Here is an 18,036-nt window from a genome sequence, read left to right on the forward strand (position 1 = left end):
TGGGGTTTTACACAGGTTTCCCCACAAGATTTCTACTATGCAGTTTAGGGAGTCAGAACTGAGGTGTTTTTGAGCAGCTTTTATTGGCTTTTCATCCAGTTGTACTGATAAGATACAATGGGATGCAAAAATGAGCTTTGCTAATTTTGCCATACTGCTGTCAAAAGACTTTGACATTTCTAAAGGTGTCACTGAAAAGGATGTAGGGAAGATATTGTGATAACTGTAACTTTCTTCTTGAGCTTCCCCTTATCAATTTTAGCTTTTATTTAGAAAACTGATTTTAACTTGGATAGGAGGACAAGGAATTACTGAGCTACAGGAGGGCAGGTTCTTCTTTGTGTTTTGTGCCTATAAGCTGCATTCTAACAGCTGCATATCACCAGCCTGCCATAACAAGATGTGCAAAATCAAGTAAAAAAAAGAGTGCTCATCTTTTTTTCCCCCTGATGTTTGGTCTCTGCCTTGAGAACTGCCCTGTGCTGCATCCAAAACCAGATTTAACTGATTGTCTGCTCTACAAACTTTTGAGACTTTAGCTGTCAAGTAAAAGGCCCATAGGTGTTTTGGGGAACAGCATGTTCCAACAAGGAAATAGAAAAACTTTTCCCATTTTTTTTCCCAGTGTTTCCCGGTAGTAGCACACAAAGCAGTGCAAAAGATCTATTTCTGGGTAGAGAAAATTTTCTTCAAATGCTGCATCTGAACCATGACCTTAAGAGTATTTTTTGGGGAATGAGGAGGGACTGTAACATAGGTTAGAATTGTATAAAGAGGAATGTTTTCCTGAATTCAGAGCCTAATTTTGGGCAAGGAACACTGGGGAGGTGTATTTGATCTCTCAAAGACCAAGTTCTCTAGATGTAACTCAGTTTAGACTATGACTTGACTCTTACTAGAGGAAATATCTGAAGATAACTCTTTGCATAGAAATGTGTGGACACAAACTAAAGCAAAAGGCATCTTTTAGCTTTATTTTGACTGGCAGTGGAGGGTAAAAATAAACTGATTTTAGTTTCTTTTCCACCACCAAGAGAGGAGAGGGGGTATAAGAAATTAACAGAAGTGAAGGAGGGAGGGTATTGCCTGGTTTTTTTTTTTTTTTTTTAATGGATTGATTTTGGTGAAGAAAGGACTATTCTATTAACAGCAAAATTTAGTCCTCAGACCAGTTCAAACAGTTGCATAATTTTTAGTTGATTAACACAGAACAGAGCAAAGAAGCTTATACCAGTGTATCTGGTGAGTGCCCTGCTAGGATGCACATGTTTTCAGTAAGTCAGGGTTCCATATCTGAAAGTAAATGTTCCCTTTGCATTAAGTCCTTCTTCCTGTGGTGAAAAGGAAGAAGAAGTTTAAGTTGAAATTCTGTTTAACTGAAGCCTTCACTATTGCTCAATTTCTGAGGGAGAGAACCAGAGGGGCCTCCTGGACATGTAAAATGATGTGCACTTCTGGGCCAGCACTGACTGCATGGTGTCATGATGGCAGAATGTCTCCCACATGCTTACACATTTGTGTTCAGTTTTGTCTCATCTGCGGTGATGGTAAAAAATACTTTTTTTTTTTCAAAATGTTATATATTTTTAAAATTCTATTAATTTAATGTTATATCCATTTTAATGTTAACCCCATTTTAACATTGTGTTTCTTTAGGAAAATTTAGTATACCCTTCTGTGTGGTCTAATTTTCATTTGTGATCTCTGTCTATCAGTACTGCCTCCAGCATAAAGTAATGTGAGAGCCAAATTAATTTGTTTTGAAGAAATTCAGACCTTGGGCTAGAAAATGAGAGAATAAATTGTGTGGTGGGCAAAAGCCCTGACAATTGCAGCAAGGGTATCATCTATATATATTAAGTCAGTGGTAGAGTTTGAAGTTTTTCTTAGTCAAAGTGGGATTATCTCACAAGTTTATCTGCGGTGCAGCTTCTCTTTGCTTTGTTGCATTGTTTAGGGTTATCTTACCTTTGAAAGATGATGAGAACTTTGGAATATGGCAGCTTTTCCAGCAGGATTGTTTGTATTTCTGAAGGGAGTACCAGTCTTAAAATCAGGATTTCCATATGAAGTTTGGGTGTGTCTTTGATGTTTCTTCTGCTTGTTTGTACTATTTATTTCCTGCAGTTGATCTAGGAAAATTGTAGTGTCTTGCTCTGATGCAGGTGTTCTAAATCAAATACCTCTTTCCTCATATATAATTACAAGAGATCAGAAAAAATGGAATAATACAAATCCTTGCAGATAAATTTAAACAGGACATGCATCCTACTATTCTGGCCTAGTAAGCAAAATCTTTGTTTCACAATTCAAGGTCTTGGACATTCCTAATGGAGTTTCCAATAGGAGTTTCCTGTGAATTAGTGAGTTTACTGCAGTTAGTTCTGTATGTATTACTGCTTCATATTTGAAGCTGCATTTTAACATCAGAATTGTAAGTGTTGCTTGGTGAGTTGGCAAAGATAATGAGAGCCAATAACTGGTACTGAAGTTAACACTGCATTTTAATAAATGTGCCTCAGGACAATGTGCCTGTGCCTCTGCATACTTTCCTGTGTAAGTTCTCCCAAAGCTTGAGTACCAAAACTCCAGATCAACCCCAACACCAACTACCAAAATCTCCTGCTCTCTTTCACATTATATTTTTGTATGAAAATGAAATCTCAAAGTTGAAATAGAGGAACCAAAATCAGATCCAGGTGTTCTTTCTCAGCCGCCTGAGCTGAATGTGGAATCCTGTACTTCATGCTCTACTTACTGTGGATGTAATAAGTTAATTGAAAATAAGTGTAGATTCTGTGGATTAGAGATACAGGAGAAGGGAGAGCTGTGAAAGGAAGTTCACTGTGGGCACAGTTCAGGGCAGTTCTGGGATCCATTGCCTACTTTTTTAAGCCTAGGACACAGCAGAGGATAAAAGGCATTTGTTTTCAACAATGGCTTATGACAAGGTAGGCATTGTAATCAAAATCTTGACAGAGATCCTACTTGTATATTAAAACTCTTCTTCCTTAATCTTGTTAGTACTGAACACAAGAAAAAAAATCTATTGAGGAGCTTGGAAATTATTGTGTGCGTCCTCCCTGGGATGGTGCCCAGGACTGAAGTGTTTACCTCTCTCTATTTGCGTAGCCTGAGGCATTTGTGATTGCTTCAGCATGGTGAGCAGCCAGGGAGATGGGAGTTTGCGTGCACGTTGGGTGGCAAAGAGAGGGATAGGCTGCTAGAAGAATGCCAAAGCATTGCATGCTTCCATTGCTGATGGGGAAAACATTTGGCCCTAGGTAAGAATATTTCAGACAGGCTTGGAATATGTCCGCATCACAACAACCATATTCTTGCAATCTCTGCAGTCACCTAAATGAATGAACCCTAAACTCCACAGCAATCAAGTTCATGCTGAAGAGAGAGCAGAAGAGCTAAGATTCATGCTGGGGGAAGCAGGGAGCATCTATCACTTTGGGATTTATGGTACCAGATGGACTGTGCTGTGTGTTCTGGCTCCAGTGATGGATATGTTAAGTTTTGTCTTTCTCTCATGCATGCTGAGATGGAAGAAGGGAAAGCATCCATCACTGAAGGAGAACAATCAAAGCCAGAAAAAAAATGACACAGAATATGAAAGCACCACAGACAAAGGAACTGTTGTTACTTCTCTTTCTCATATCATAAATGATTTCAGTACATTTGGGCTGGGAACCTAAACTGTATAAACTTTGTTGATGAGTTGTACCAATCGATGTACACACACACTCCCCTCCCCACCCCAACCCCCCTTCCCATAAGGTTTAAAAATTCTCCCCCCATTGGGAAAAGCAGAGTACAAGTCAATTATTTTTTTCCTGACACATAACAAATAACATTTATAGACTTACCTAGGGTTTAATATGATCTCCTGTATTTAAAATGGAATGGACATGATTTCTTTAAATCATATTGGAACACTTAGACTAACAAAGTGGATAAGCCAGCTTTTGGAATAAACTGACGTGTAAAAACTGGCAGAGTTTTTAAACACTGTACATTGTAATTGCATTTTGTTGGGGTATTATTACTTCAGCTGCGCAATTATGGGAGCCTGCTGCATATTAGCAGACACTTTTCCAATAACCTCAGGCAATATGCACTGAGTTGGATTTTCCTCTTCAGATGATCATCTTGGATTCTCCCAGACTACATTCCACTGGGTTTTTTTTTTTCTTTCTTTCTCTATAGCAGTGCATGTTGTAAGCAGTAGTGAGTGTAATACTTTCTGCATTGTTAGGCAGTGAACATTATCAGCAGCTGCAATATTCAGGATTAGACTTTTTGTTATTATTTGGCATCTGCAGTACCTACATGAATCTGTTCAGTCCTGTTTCTCCAGAAGGCAGCTGGGCTCTCTGACTGAGAGAACACAACCATAAAGGTTTCCTGTAATTGTCACTATCCTCAGGAGTTCAGTCTTAATTGGAACTGTGGTGTTTCCAAAGCAGTTCACTGAGATGTATAAAAACTTGCATTCTATTTAAAGAACATGGGTTATATTAAAAGACATCTTCACATTTTATAATGGTGAAATGGGGTCAGGTCAATGTTCTCAAAGATACACCACAAATCAGTTCCTGAGTGAGGACTATAATCCAGGTCTCATAACCCCAAGCTCCATCCTTGGTCCGCTAGCAAGCAGATGTCTCTGAATTAATTATGCTACAGAAAATGTATCAGCTGGTATCCTGCAGTACAGCAAATGTATTTCAGAATAGTCAATAAAATCTAAGACTTCCCTGGGGCTTGTGGGCTTTTTCTTTCTCTAGGAATTGTCTGTCATCTAAGCTTCATCTGAATTTTTTAAAACTGAAATAAAAAGGTTCACTGACTTTTGCCAAAGGTCAGAGAAAACAATATTTTAATGGTTATATATTTAAAGATGCATTTGTTAAGGACTAATCTTTCATGATACTCATAGTTTTGGATTTACCTTTCTTAGCTTACTTGCTGCCTTTGGAAAATAAGGGAGCCATGTACTGGTTAATGACAGGAAGGAAGCAACTGTTTTATGCAGACTAAATTACAGGGGATTCAGTTTTGCTCGTTTTCCCCAAATGTTCAAAGATTTTGGGAAACATGATAATCAATGAAATTTAAGATTTATGTGCTAGCATCAGCTACCAGCATGTGACTTTAATCAGAGAATCGGTTAAAACATGAAATTACTTGGAAGAATTCCAGAAAAGGAATGACATATTATTCCAAGAATAGTTGTGCTCCTGTCAGGGTGAGTGGAGTGATGTTGAGACTATTTGTCTTACAGGTGAAAATTATAGAAGAGGTGAAAGCAGTATAGTGTTGCATATTGGGGAAGAAAGGAGATCTCTTCAGAAGACCATTGCACGGTATCCTTCTGCAATATTAAAATGCAAATGCACACTAACAAAACCAAACCAAATTGAAGAAAAAACCCCAAACCAAACATAATACACCTATTGAGTTTCATCTTAAGGACACCCAAAAATGCTAGAAACATTTATTTTTATCTAAGTCTTGTAGAGATACACCCAGAAACAAATCTTGTGTACATATGCTACATAGCTCAATATTTCTTTTCTTTGACTTGCATTATGAAGTTGATTTCTCTAGTCATGACACTCTTGGCCTTTTGTGTCCGCAGTACTAACACTGAATTTGGCTGAAAGGTACTAAAAGGTGATATTCTTGTCAGTATCCTGGAACTGGAAAAGTCTGCCTGGATCATCAACCCAGTGAAATTCAGGTTCAGAAAACCATGTAAAAGTTTGGAGACATGTAGGCAGCAGATACCAGTGGCAACAGAGCACTTGAAATGTCCTATAGACTTCAGTAAAACACGAGAGAAGCATAAGGATAAATGGTGTCACACTAAAGAATAAAGATTTTCAGAAGTTTTGCTGTCAAACTCAAGGAGATCAGAGTTGTATCAGAACTGATTTATTTTAAATAGAATTACCCAGTTGTGTAATTTGCAGAAAGTTGGATAAAGGCCATGTTTTCCCTGCTCTTTGAAGTCTCCATGAAAAACATGACTTCAGTGGGAGCAAGACCACAATAATTTCTCTTTTATTGCTGTTTTTCTCCATCTCTACCATTTTAAACAAGGTAATACTGTTTGTTCTGTCGTCAGTCTTAACAATGTATTATACTTTAAAAATTATTATTTTAGGATCGCGGTGGGGTTTTTGTAAGAACTAAGTGCTGCTGATCTTAGACTATAAATCTGTGGTGGTTAGTTAAAAGACTAAATGAACATTAATATGTCCTGTCACTTTGACCTCAATGGAGTTAAAGGAAGTAGCAGAGCAAGTTCAATGTCTTTAAGTGAGTTGTTATTATTAGTCAAATCCCTGCAAAACCAGATAAATGTTATGTCATTCTATTTTGTAATTTTCATCCAGAGAACTCTGGCTGACTGGTGACTTCACATACTCTGGTCTATGCTTTCTTGCTAGCAATATGTTTCCTGACCTGGCACTCGAGTCTCTGCATTTCTCCTATTTTGGCCTAAAGGAGTCTGTTCTGATTATTTTGACTTTACCATGCCTATGGAGTCAGCCTGACAAACTCAGGATGAGTCAGATCAACTGCTTATGTGATTTACATGCACCTGTGTGTGTGTGCACATGTCCACAGTTGTTCATGCCTGGGAGCCTGTGCTCAGAAAGGCGAGAATGAAGCTGGAACTAAAGAGAGCCCTGTTTTGATTGGATGCTCCTGTTTTGATTGGATGCAATTTCTGGGTTGAACCAGAAGACACATGTGTCAAGACCTGGAAGTTTCCCAGCCCTGCATCTGAAGCAGGAGCAGGCATAGCACTCTGCACTTCTGCTCTGCATTGTGTGTCTCCAGGTGTCTGTCTGTCTGTTTGGGATGCATTTGTATGGGCTGGTTCTGTGGTCTCAAGCCGTGGTGGCTGGGACATGTTCAAGGATTTTATTGATATTTTTCCATTTGTTCTGCTCTTGCACCCTAAAAATCCCCACGTTTATTTTATTTTGGTTTTATTCTGCCCAATATTGTGATTTGGAGAGCATATAAACAAAATGCAGATTTATAAGAAGGCTATTTGTATTTCTTTCATGTTTCTTATGCCTAGATTCTGCTCAATAATTGCCATCTTCCTATGTACGTGTTTTAGTCAAGCAAATAAGCTGGATTTAATGAGATCTTTTTCCTTATGCAAGGACCACTTCAGCATGAAGAGAGAAAGATAAGTAGTAATATTTGCTAGCATATATTGTAAGGAGAAATGTTAGTATTTGTAGAAAGAACACAAGGTTATGGATTGCAGTTGGAACCATTCATCCTTTATTGATTCCTGAAAGTAGGATATATTTGCATAAAGCAGGCATGTTTTGGAGGAGGGGGAGAGGAAGCAGAATATTTTTATCTTTTTGCTATTACTCTTGTTTTCCTCTCTCTTTCTCAGTTTTGATACATCTTCAGTTTTGACATGATTTTTGCTCTTGCCAGATGTCAACAAAAGCAAATTATGTGTTCAATAGTATTTTAGGCAGTACGTGAAGTTTGCTTGTATTTGTCCAGTTCTCCTGTGCATAGATGGTGAGAACACTGAAGTGCAGAAAAGCCCCATCTACCTGGTGTCCCTAACACTTCTACTTTAGCTCCACTAACATCATCCACAGTCACTTGGAGCAACTTGGAGCAGCTTCCTTAACTCAGGTTGTCAGCTTTGTGGAGTAAAAAGCCAAGGCTGGCTGGTGAAATGGTGTGGAGCTGGCATGTTCTTACCCCATTCAGTGTCCTTTTTTGTCTTGTGAGGTGAGCAGGGGTTGTCATTAGGTGTTGTGTGAAGATCCTGAATGGCTGGGCAGAGTCCCAGCTGAGTGAGGGTGAGGTGGGGTCCTGCTGTGGCACACTGCCTGAGCAGAGCCGTGCAGCCACAGCAGAAGTGGGAAGCCGTGGCATGCAGATGAGCCATGGTCTCTAGACCATGGTTGTTTCTTTGCTCTGTTCAGTGTGTAGCCAAATATCTTTTCAAGTGTAGTAGACACATGTGAGGTGGGCGCAGTGCCTGCACCCATATAACAGCAAAGGTGGTAACTGCACGTGTGCTCTCCGCAGTGCCCCTGCCAGACTCAATCACACTGCCTGATCATACGTACCAGTGACTTTAGCACTGTGCCCTGTGGGCAGCAGGAATCAGGTCTCCCATGTGTTTAGCTTTCAATCTTGTGACTATTTCTTGAAACCTTCCACTAGTCTATACACCTGTGTCTATTTTTATCCATTTGCAGAGGTCCTCTCACTGCCCGATTCTTTTAAATTAGTGGAATTCTGAAAAATGAAATGTACCATGGCTCTTGTGTACTGGTGTTTGTCAGTGAGAGTAGGTACAAACAGCTGTTTGGAAACTGAATTTGTTTGCTGTTTTTCCTGAAAAGTTTCATAGATGTTTTTGTGTTACACTGAAACTGATCGTCTTTTGAAAGGAAAGAAGGGGAGACAGAGGCATGAAGCAAAGCCACTCTAGCCTTTTTGCTTTAGCAACTGATGCTAAACCAAAGCAAAAGTAAACTAAAACATGATTGCATACCTTCCAGTAAAATAATTGATGTGGTTTTTTTTGCAGTTAGTAGACTTCTAATTTTGGTTGCTTTATTTACAGTTTCTGTAAGACTGGTTTGGTGTGGGCTGTGTAGACTGAGTTAGAGTAATTTTAGCTTAAATTAGGGAATACTCAGGGTAGTTTCTGGTGTTATCCTACCCACAGTATGTACTGTATTGTGCTTAATGAGAGTGCCACCAAAGTCATAGGAGCAACAGAGTTGCCGTATGAAGAAATGTAAGGGCAGCAAGGTGTGAAATCTGTGGAAATCTAACTTTTACGTGTTAGTTTTTGTGTGCATGCATGTTTTCCCTAAATCAATAGGATGGATTCATACTCTGCTTTCCAGTCTTGTTTAGGTAATTATGAAGATTAGAATAAAAGTAAACTTGCTTAAGCTTTTATTTGATTGAATACAATCTGATATGTTTATGTAGAAATAAGAATTGTGAAGTGAGTGGTGGGGAGACAGTGGGCAGGTTCAAGTGCTTATAGGAAGCACTACTTTAGAAAGCACTGTTAGGCTTGTTTAGGAAATTGAGGTATACAGCCTTCTTTGTAACATTTCAAAGTCTAATAATTCAGCTGCTCATTCTGGTGTAGTGGGTGCATGCATAAATCACTTGCACACTGCATCTTGGAGATGGGTTGCTTGTAGTTGTCTATAGAACTTACTGCATGGTAACAGTTATAATTAATTACTTGACAGACTGAATGTCTCAGAGTAGTTTGTCATCAACATGCTCTGGTGACGGGTAGTTTGAGTGCTGAGGAATTGGAGTTTTCTCTGGTACATAGTAGTATAAAAAGTAGAATTTGGTCCTCTTCCAAGTTTTAAAATTGTCCTTGCCTTTCTGAAAAGTGGGAGGCAAGGAAAAGGTGATGCAATGTCTTGTCAAAAATATAAGCTTCTCCCACCACCTTGGACTATGGAATTGAAAGTGACTTTCTATCCTTTAGCATTGATTGATCCTTATGCCTTGGAGAATACCGTCTAAATCTGCTTTGGCAACTTCTGCAGCAGTTTGACATCACTGAATTTCATGAAGGGGTGTGTATATGTGCACATATGATATAAATTTTATAAATTCTTAATTTAGGAGAAAATGTGTAAATTGTAATCTGAAGTGCTTGATGATAGGGAGAATGGGATTCTTGAGAAATTTTGATGTGGTAAACATAAATCTGAATCTTTGACGACCAACCTGGAAAGTTCTTCTTGTTCATATGATGTTTCCAAACATTTCTATGCTTGTGCATTTGACAGATTTCCTGAGACTTTCATAGGTCAGGAAAGCACTGGAAAGAAATCACAAACACTTGCAGTCATCTAGTACAGTCATTTCATATAAGTGAGTAAACAGTGTGGAACAATGACTCCTTTTTTGCCTCATGTCTCTGTTTAGGTTCAAGGGTGAACTGTTGATTGCTGGTGTATTTGTTCTGTTCTGTAGACGTTCCCAATCTAGGAAACAAATGCTTAAATTGGACAGAGTGCTACTGTTTTTTCTTGTGAAGGGCTTTTTTTCTTGAGGTGTTGAGAGCAGGAAACTGCTATGTGATTCCCGTCTTGCTGTTTCAAGTAGAGATAGCACTTGATCGATTAGCAGTACTTTTTGTATCAATAAATAGAAGAAAGATAATTTTTTAAATATTTATATTGTATTTGTCTTTCCTACAAGATGGGTTAACATCTTGAAATGTGCTTAATGATGCATCTCTTTCTTAAAAATGCCTTTTGTATTGTTTTGAGATATTAGAGAGTAAAAGTGTTTTTCCCTTGAACTTTGTGTTTTATGGAAAGGTGAAAGAATACTGAAGTTTTATTCATCTGAATTTTGTCAAGGATTTTACTCAGGGACAGATTTAAGTCCATGTATTAGGTATGTTTAATTTTAGTGGTGTTAAGGCACAAAGGCAAAATTTTATAGTAAGGATTTTTCTCAAATTCATGTCTCATGGTTTTCAATAATTCTGCAACAAGTATTCTCCTGATTCTCATCCCAAGCTACCTGTTATTTTAAAGAATTTTATTTTTTTTTTGTCTATCTCTTTCCATTTGGTTCTTGTTCACACTGTGTAGTTAAAGTGCCTTACATTTCTAATTTATTGACTTGAGAGACATGTTTTATGTCTGCAATAAATGAGAATTGCTGATGAGCTGTCTCCTCAATACCTATTATCTCTCTTCTGTGTTTTCTTAACTCTTAGGAGCCTCCAAGGCAGACCCAGGACCCCACTTTGGCTCTGCACAAACACTGAACAGAGGCGTATGTGATTACAGAGGGATGGTGACTAAAAGGTGAGTAAGAGACTGTATTTTGTTCAGTCAGTAGATGATGATGTCATGGACAGATTGTAAGAGGATGTCTGGGAAAAAAGATTTGTGACTATGTGGACCATTACAGTTGTTCTGCCTTTCTCTTTTCCCTAAGCTAAGGAAATTCAACCAGTGGAAATGGGAGGAATAAAAGAAGAAGAACCTGCAATTCTCCTCTCTTCTTACCTCTTTTAAATTATGCTCAACTTCAAAAAGGGAAACTGTGTAAAAATGGGAATGTTTGTTTGACAGTAAAAGGGTAACTGTAAGAGTGACATGTCTGTGGGTGACTATTTCAGGATGCTGTTTTGGAGGCTCCACACAAATGCTTACCATCAGTCTAAAAATGTCTTAGGAAAAGGAAGCTTGTATAGCTAAATGACAAGGTAGAGGAGACTATTAAAAGCAAGAGGACGTCTTAAAAAAAGCTGTGTCTGTGTTCAAAGAAGGAAATAAGACCAAAACATTCACCTATCAGGCTAAACAGAAAGTTAATAAATGCTTTTTCAACCACACTAAGAACAGGAGGCCAGCTGGAGACTCTGTGTGGACTGTGTATAATGACACTGACAGGAATGATCTGAGATAAAGCCATGGCAAAAAACTGAGTAATTCTTGTCTTTATGTGCTCACCACTGAAAAGTGTGGGATGGTTCCTGTTTTGGAAACCTTCTTATGGAAGTTTTAGGAGGTTGCCTTTCTGGAACAAATTTCATGTTCTCAATTTAACAGGTCCAGGTGTAGTTTACCCACTTGTTTTAGGAATGGTAGAGTGAAATTGACCAGCAGCATGCAGCCCCTTGCTTTTAAGCATCTCACCAGTTGAGTACTTGAAGATGTCCAATTTCATACCATATTTTGGGAAGCATTCATGTGGACTCAGGGAGTCTAAAAATCAGTGAGCCTTGTTTAAAGTGAGTGGATTAATTAAAAATTAGATTAGTATCTCTGTTTTAGAAAGAACATTGAGTATTACGGTGGAGATAGTGAGAAAGGATTGATTTCTGTGAATAAAAGCCTGATTAAGAGGATGTTTAAGACCTAGTGAACTGGTTAATATTAGCTTTCAGCTACTTGAGGGATGTTTACAAAGATGATGGAGCCAATGTTCCTAGTTGTGGCAAAACAGTAGCAGGAGGTCAATGTACACAGATTGCAAATTGAAATGTCCTGATTGGACATTGTAGGTAAATCTTTTTCTGTAGGAGTGTAGTGCAGCACTGAATGAAACTTGAGTTTGTGGTGGAATGGCACCTCTACCAGTGGACCTTTCAAGTCTCAGTTGGACAGTGCTGTGTCTGACCTGATCTTCAGTGACTTTTAATGGCTAGCCAGACTGTCCACCTGGAAGACTCCCAGAGATCTTATCTAGCCGGATATTTTGTAATTTGAAGTCAAATCACAAAAATGGCCTGTGGTCTTTGAAGGGGACAATTTGCATGCAGGTGAAAGACATAATTGTTCTACTTAAATTATGAAAATTTATTTCGTATTCAACTTCTCTTGAAAATTTTTTAAAGGAAGTAAACAGGCACAAGTTAAAGAGGGCTGCCAACTGTGTAAATAATTGTTTAAATGGTAAGTAAAAAACTTCAGGAGAAAAGTGTGTTGGAAATCACCAGTGGATATCCATAGATATCTCTGTGAGTGTCCAGGGGTATTTTCATATTCATAAGTGACTTGGGACAAAAGTGTGGTGAAAAGATTTTTTTCTCGAACTAGATTTTTCAGGACAAAAGAAGGTAAACAAAAAGGGAGCAGACTGAAAGAAACGCAAAAAAATAATATAAAACCAAGTGGCCATTACAATGATGGAAGAAAGTCAGGATCAGTAATGTTAAAGCATTTTGAGTTAGCTTGAGGTTGTGGGGCTATAAGCAGGAATTTATTGAAAGAATCATCTCTATACTTCAGTAGCAATCAGGAAGCAAATTTATATCAGGAATTGCTCTGAAAGAAGAGAAATCAAAATATTAGACCACTTTCTAAATCTGTTAAGTGTTTGTATCTTAAAGATGGTGTGCTGTCCTGGTCTCGTCATTTCAGAACAAGTGGAGTAGAACAGGAGAAGTTTCAGAGAAGGGCAACAAAAATGAAGAGCAGCAGGATGCAGAAGACCTCCATGGAGCAGCATTCATACAAGAACAACTAAGTGTTTGAGAGTTTCCAGACTGGAAAAAAGAGAATGGCCAGATGCTAATGCTAGGTGTTCATAGAATTATAGAAGCTGTGAGGTGTGTGAATGGGAAATGAACGCTCAGTGCCACCTAATTTTGTATTAGAAGAGAGATGAGGTGAGACAGGCGGGGAACAGTTTTAAAGCTAGAAAAAGAAGTGTTTTGTTTTGGTTTGGTTTTTTTGCATAGTGTGTAAGTCAGTTCTCTAATTCATTGCCACAGCATGCTGTGTGTGCTGCATTGGTATAAAGAGCTTCTGAAAGAGCTTTGGAAAAGGAAATGGAAAATAAAAAGGAAGGGAAAAAAAAAAAGTTGATAAACAAAGATACTACCACTGGGTAAGAAAGTTACTGAGCCTCAAATTATGGAAAGTATGAAGTGTTTTGTGGAGAGTGGAAGAGTATTTTTATAGTGGCTGCTCTAAACATCTGCTCTTAGCTGCTTCTGAAGACAGAGTAGTAGGTCAGGCTGGATGTTTTTGTCTGAGTTGGTTTTGTCATTTCAGTTGGGCTAAACAGCCAGCCTGACCACTGTGGTGGTTCTTCAATGCTATTTTATAAACAGCAAGGTTGCAGGGTGCAGTCCCAGAAGAGAACTCTGTTACTAACACTGTTTTAAAAAATGCTAAGCTGTTGTGTAATTTGAGGTCTCCCACTGAGCTTGGAGCCTTTACCCTCATTGTAAGATAAATGCTTTTAATCTTATTTTGGCACTTGATAAATTACAATTAAATTTGTTTTAATATGTTCAAGCTGTTTCTTTGAGAGTTCAATTCTTAGTCCAGAAATCTCAGTTTTCTGTTTACCCTGTTCCCTGTACAGTCTGTAGTGCCTGTCAGGCAGCGAGGAATTACCAGAACACCCTTTCTCAATCTGTGAGTTCTAGTGACACCCATTTTGGTAGAGACAGTAGACTTCAAGGAGAGAGATAAGCAAGATGAAATGGCAAAGCCATTCAAAAGGAACTACAAAGAGAATGAGAAAACACTGATAAATTTGGAGATACTTTTGTGCTTGCAAATTAGCTTGAGAAGCAAAGTGTCAAAGTTATATTATCATGATCAAAGGGAAAAGGCTAAAAGTGACAGCGTTTCATAATGGTAGCAGTTTAAATGGCTGGAGCAGATAAGGTTACTGGAAGGAAGATGGTCATGGCAGAAAATTAGAGGAAAATAGGTAAAATGATCTTAAGGAATTGAATGGAAAGATGTAAACAAGGTTGAGGAACTACTGAGTAAAGTTCTGAAGAATTAATAGAATTTTAGGAGCTTAGAGAGAAGCAGATAGGGGAATAAAAGCAACAGCATGTTTGGTTTTCCATCAGTGGTTTATGGACGTGAGATGGATGGATCCATGCAAGTATTAAAAAGTATTCCAACCTCTGTGCCAGTATGTGTACTTCCTCTGGGAAGTTTTCCAAGAGGACTTGAAATTAAAAAAAAAACACTCTGAAGGAGAATTTTTTTTTTTTTTTTTTTTTTTTTTGTATTAGGTGATGGAGGTTAGTTGCTCTTGGCAAAAATCAATTTTGTTAAAACAGTAACAAAAGTGAATCTAAAGAAGCTGAAATGGAGACTGAGGATTTCTAAGTAATATGGCCAAGATTTGCAAAGACAAAAATGATATGAAAATTTCAAATAGAGATGTACAGTCCTGAGGAAAGAGTATTTTTCTTGCAGGAAGAGTGTGGTTTTAGATAAATGGATGGGAATTGCAGAATAAGAGCAGTTAAAAGGGAAAGAAGAAGAATTATATAACTTATTACCAATTTAAAGTAATGCTTAGGTCAGCCATTTCTCCACCCACCTAATTCTTTGACCTCATCCATTTATGAAGAAAGGTTCTTCTTCCTGGGCTTCTGACACTTCTGGTGTCTTTGTTGTGGCACTGTGTGTGTAGTGATGAGGGTTTCCCTTTTTGCAGGACCTGTGGAATTTTAACAACTGAAACATAACAATGAAAATCTCATTGGTAGTAGTTGTTTGTTACAGGGAACCTGCATTGCTTTAAAGCAGCAACAGCAATTGCAGAGTTGTAGGAGCTGCATTCTCTTTCAGAAACTTTGTGCCTGGTGTGTAACGTAACTGCAGATCACTGAGCTGCAAACAGCTTTGTACTGAAATGATGAATTGTGCTGGGCTTAAATCTGCATATGAGGTGAGGAAGGATCAGGGAGGGATGGATGAGGTCATTGTGCCTAATGGAAGAATCTTTGTTTCTTACTACAGAGAATGAGACTTTTCCCATTAAAGCCAGTTAAATCTCTGAGATTAATGGCATCTAGAAGCAGGGTTTTAACACCTGGTGTGAAACTAAATGGTCTTTGATTTATAATTTTAATCTCTCTGTTTTTTTCTTATGCTTAAAATTCTAGTTAGGGGTGAGATTCAGCTTCCCCCCCCCACTGGCACAACCGCCCTCCTTCAGGTCACACTCCTGGCAGTGGAGATACTACCTTTAATTATTCCAGATATATCTCCTTTGTCTAAAGTCTCATGGGATGCTTTCTCTTGTTGTGATGATCGAAAATGTCAGAAGAATTTGTAGAAAAGGGCACTGTTTTGAGACCTTTTGAGCAGACTCTGTTTATCCAAATTTGGTGGTGTTTTTTTTTTTTTTTTTTTTTTTTTTTTTTTTTTTTTTCTTTTTTTTTTTCACATGACAGAGATCTTTATATTTCCAGTGTATGCATTAAAATATGTATAATCTGTTTTCTCTGGAAGCTCTTTCAGCAGCACCACTGAAACAGTTTGAATTACTTTTCACTCAGATTCAGATTGTATCTTTATAAAATGTGGTGAAAGCCAGTGCTGGAAAACATGCAAGATTGACAGCCCTGGAAATTGAAATCCCTGTTAATCCATGTACTAGCTAGCACAGCCTAGCTGGAGCAGACTCTCTATCTTAGCAGCATGCTTCATGGTTAACCTGATGAGATGACCTCTGTTTCAGTTATTTATTGTTTACAGAGCACTGAAGGTTTGCAAAGATTTTTCACAGTGAGAGCAACGTGTTTCAATTTCTGTTTCCAACATCTTTCTATATGATGTGTTTATTACAGTATAAATACAGGTTTATGTCTTTTAAAAAAGCAAAGCTATGACCTCTGCCCAGAATTTCTTCTGTAAAAGAGGTGTTTGTGTATAGTTGTATTATTAGTTGCAGAAATTGGTTGGGCTGTAGTGAAAGAAACAGAATGCATCATGGTGACATAAGCAATTTAGGATTTCTGCTAGATCACTCTGCAACTGTCCCATCAGCATCATGGTGAAAATAAGATGTAACAGGAGAAAGAGTTGGCCACATATGAAAGGATGGAGGGAATTTGTTCTGTATCTGAAGCATGTGCCTCAGAGAGAGTCCCATCCTCTCTCTGGGGTAGGGCATAGCAACCACATCATGCTAGGAAGTTTGGTGTTACTCTTTGGTAAGCTGAATTAAAATTCACACTTTAAATGTCTTCTCAAGTTACACATTTCCTAACACTGCCAGAATTTTTTTACTTGGCCAGATGCCTACAATATATACACGTTTCCTTGTTTGGTGTGGTTTTGATGTGGGGGTTTTGTATGTCGAGTCTCTTTCCTTTTTGCCCCTCTCTGTGTCAAATCCTGCATTTTATTATTGTACAAAGTACCCAGTGGAAAGGCATTACATCCTCAGCACTTTTTGGGCTCTTTATTTTGAATTCCAAAAACAGATTCTGTAGACTCTTCTCATATCTGTGATACTTGTATCTATTTGCACCACCGCTGCATAAAGTGACAGACACTTTCCTGCTCTGACTTTTCAACACCATACCCAGAGGAAAAGGGAAGGTTTTATTTGTAAAATATTTTATTTTACCTTGTGTCATTAATAGACACCATTTCCAAGGATTCTTTATTTGTTTGCTTGTTTGTTTCATTTTTTGTTTAATGGCCATTTTCCTTGGTATTCCTTCTAAAGCACTGATCTTGCACTGTTATCCTGAAAGTAGATTAAGCAGCATGTCTTTCTGTAGCAATATGCAAATGGCATCAATGCAGAGACCTAGTCAATAAAGGAGAAAGAATATAACTGCAAAAGGCTTACAAAACAAGAGAAGAGATGGAGACTGTGATATTTTAATATTGTAAGAGCATTTTTTAGTACCACTGTCAAGTGAAGAAAAAAAATAAAGCAAATGTAGGAAAGGAAAGGCGTATTGGCATTTTATTGGTATTTTAATGAACCCTTTTCTGCTGATGACAGCGTGTTTTGGTTACCTCAAAAAGGAGAGGAACTGAGGTCTGCAAAAACTGGAAGGCTGAGGGTGGATGGACACAGAGGAGCACAAAAAGGGGTACAGGCCCTACTCTGTGGGTTTTGGGGGTGTATATATAAAATATATGTTTTTGCTAGTCTTGGGCAGCACTAAGGATCTTGGAGACTGCACGTCATCCAGCCTTGGCATAAAAGAAATGGATGGTCAGGAAATTTCCCTTTAAGCAACTTTTAGGAGTCTAAAAAATTGGATACAAACTAACCAGTCCAAGAAAGCTGAATCTGTGCCTTTACTGGTAGAAAAATCTAAGCAAAGAGGCAATCATTCTATGTGTTTCTATTTAGGAGCTGAAGGTGACCTTGACACATTTGGTCACCGAAGTGTAGGCTCCTGAAAAGGAGCAGTCAAAGCTATGTTACAATGCATACAAACTGTGCATACATACTGTATGCTTATAAGATTCCAAAGTGATAAATGAAAAATGATGGCTACAAAGCTACCAAAGTGATTTTGGATATGATGGAGACATCAGTGACACTTCATGTAATTTAGTCTGTGACTGATGAAAGCTGTCAGCCACTGAGAAAGCATTGGGATAGATGTCACTTAAGAAATTGAATTTTCACAACATTGTTAGTTTGTGAAATAACTTTACGGAATAGATTTTTTTTCCTGAAAGCTTGTAAATGGGAATCATTAAAAAGAGCATCGTC

At 38.1% G+C, this 18,036-nt stretch overlaps 1 protein-coding gene across 12 annotated transcripts in view; it reads left to right on the plus strand.

Moving 5' to 3' along the window:
* SEMA5A (semaphorin 5A) overlaps positions 1–18,036 on the plus strand; it is a 310,831-nt gene that overhangs the window by 72,143 nt on the left and 220,652 nt on the right. For all 12 annotated transcript variants that reach the window (XM_083854446.1, XM_083854449.1, XM_083854445.1 and 9 more), the window contains one exon: positions 10,793–10,883. The gene's annotated coding sequence lies outside the window, so the exon portion shown is untranslated. The remainder of the gene's footprint in view (positions 1–10,792; positions 10,884–18,036) is intronic.

Source organism: Zosterops lateralis (assembly GCF_965231275.1).
Source record: "Zosterops lateralis genome assembly, chromosome: 1".
NCBI lineage: Eukaryota > Metazoa > Chordata > Aves > Passeriformes > Zosteropidae > Zosterops > Zosterops lateralis.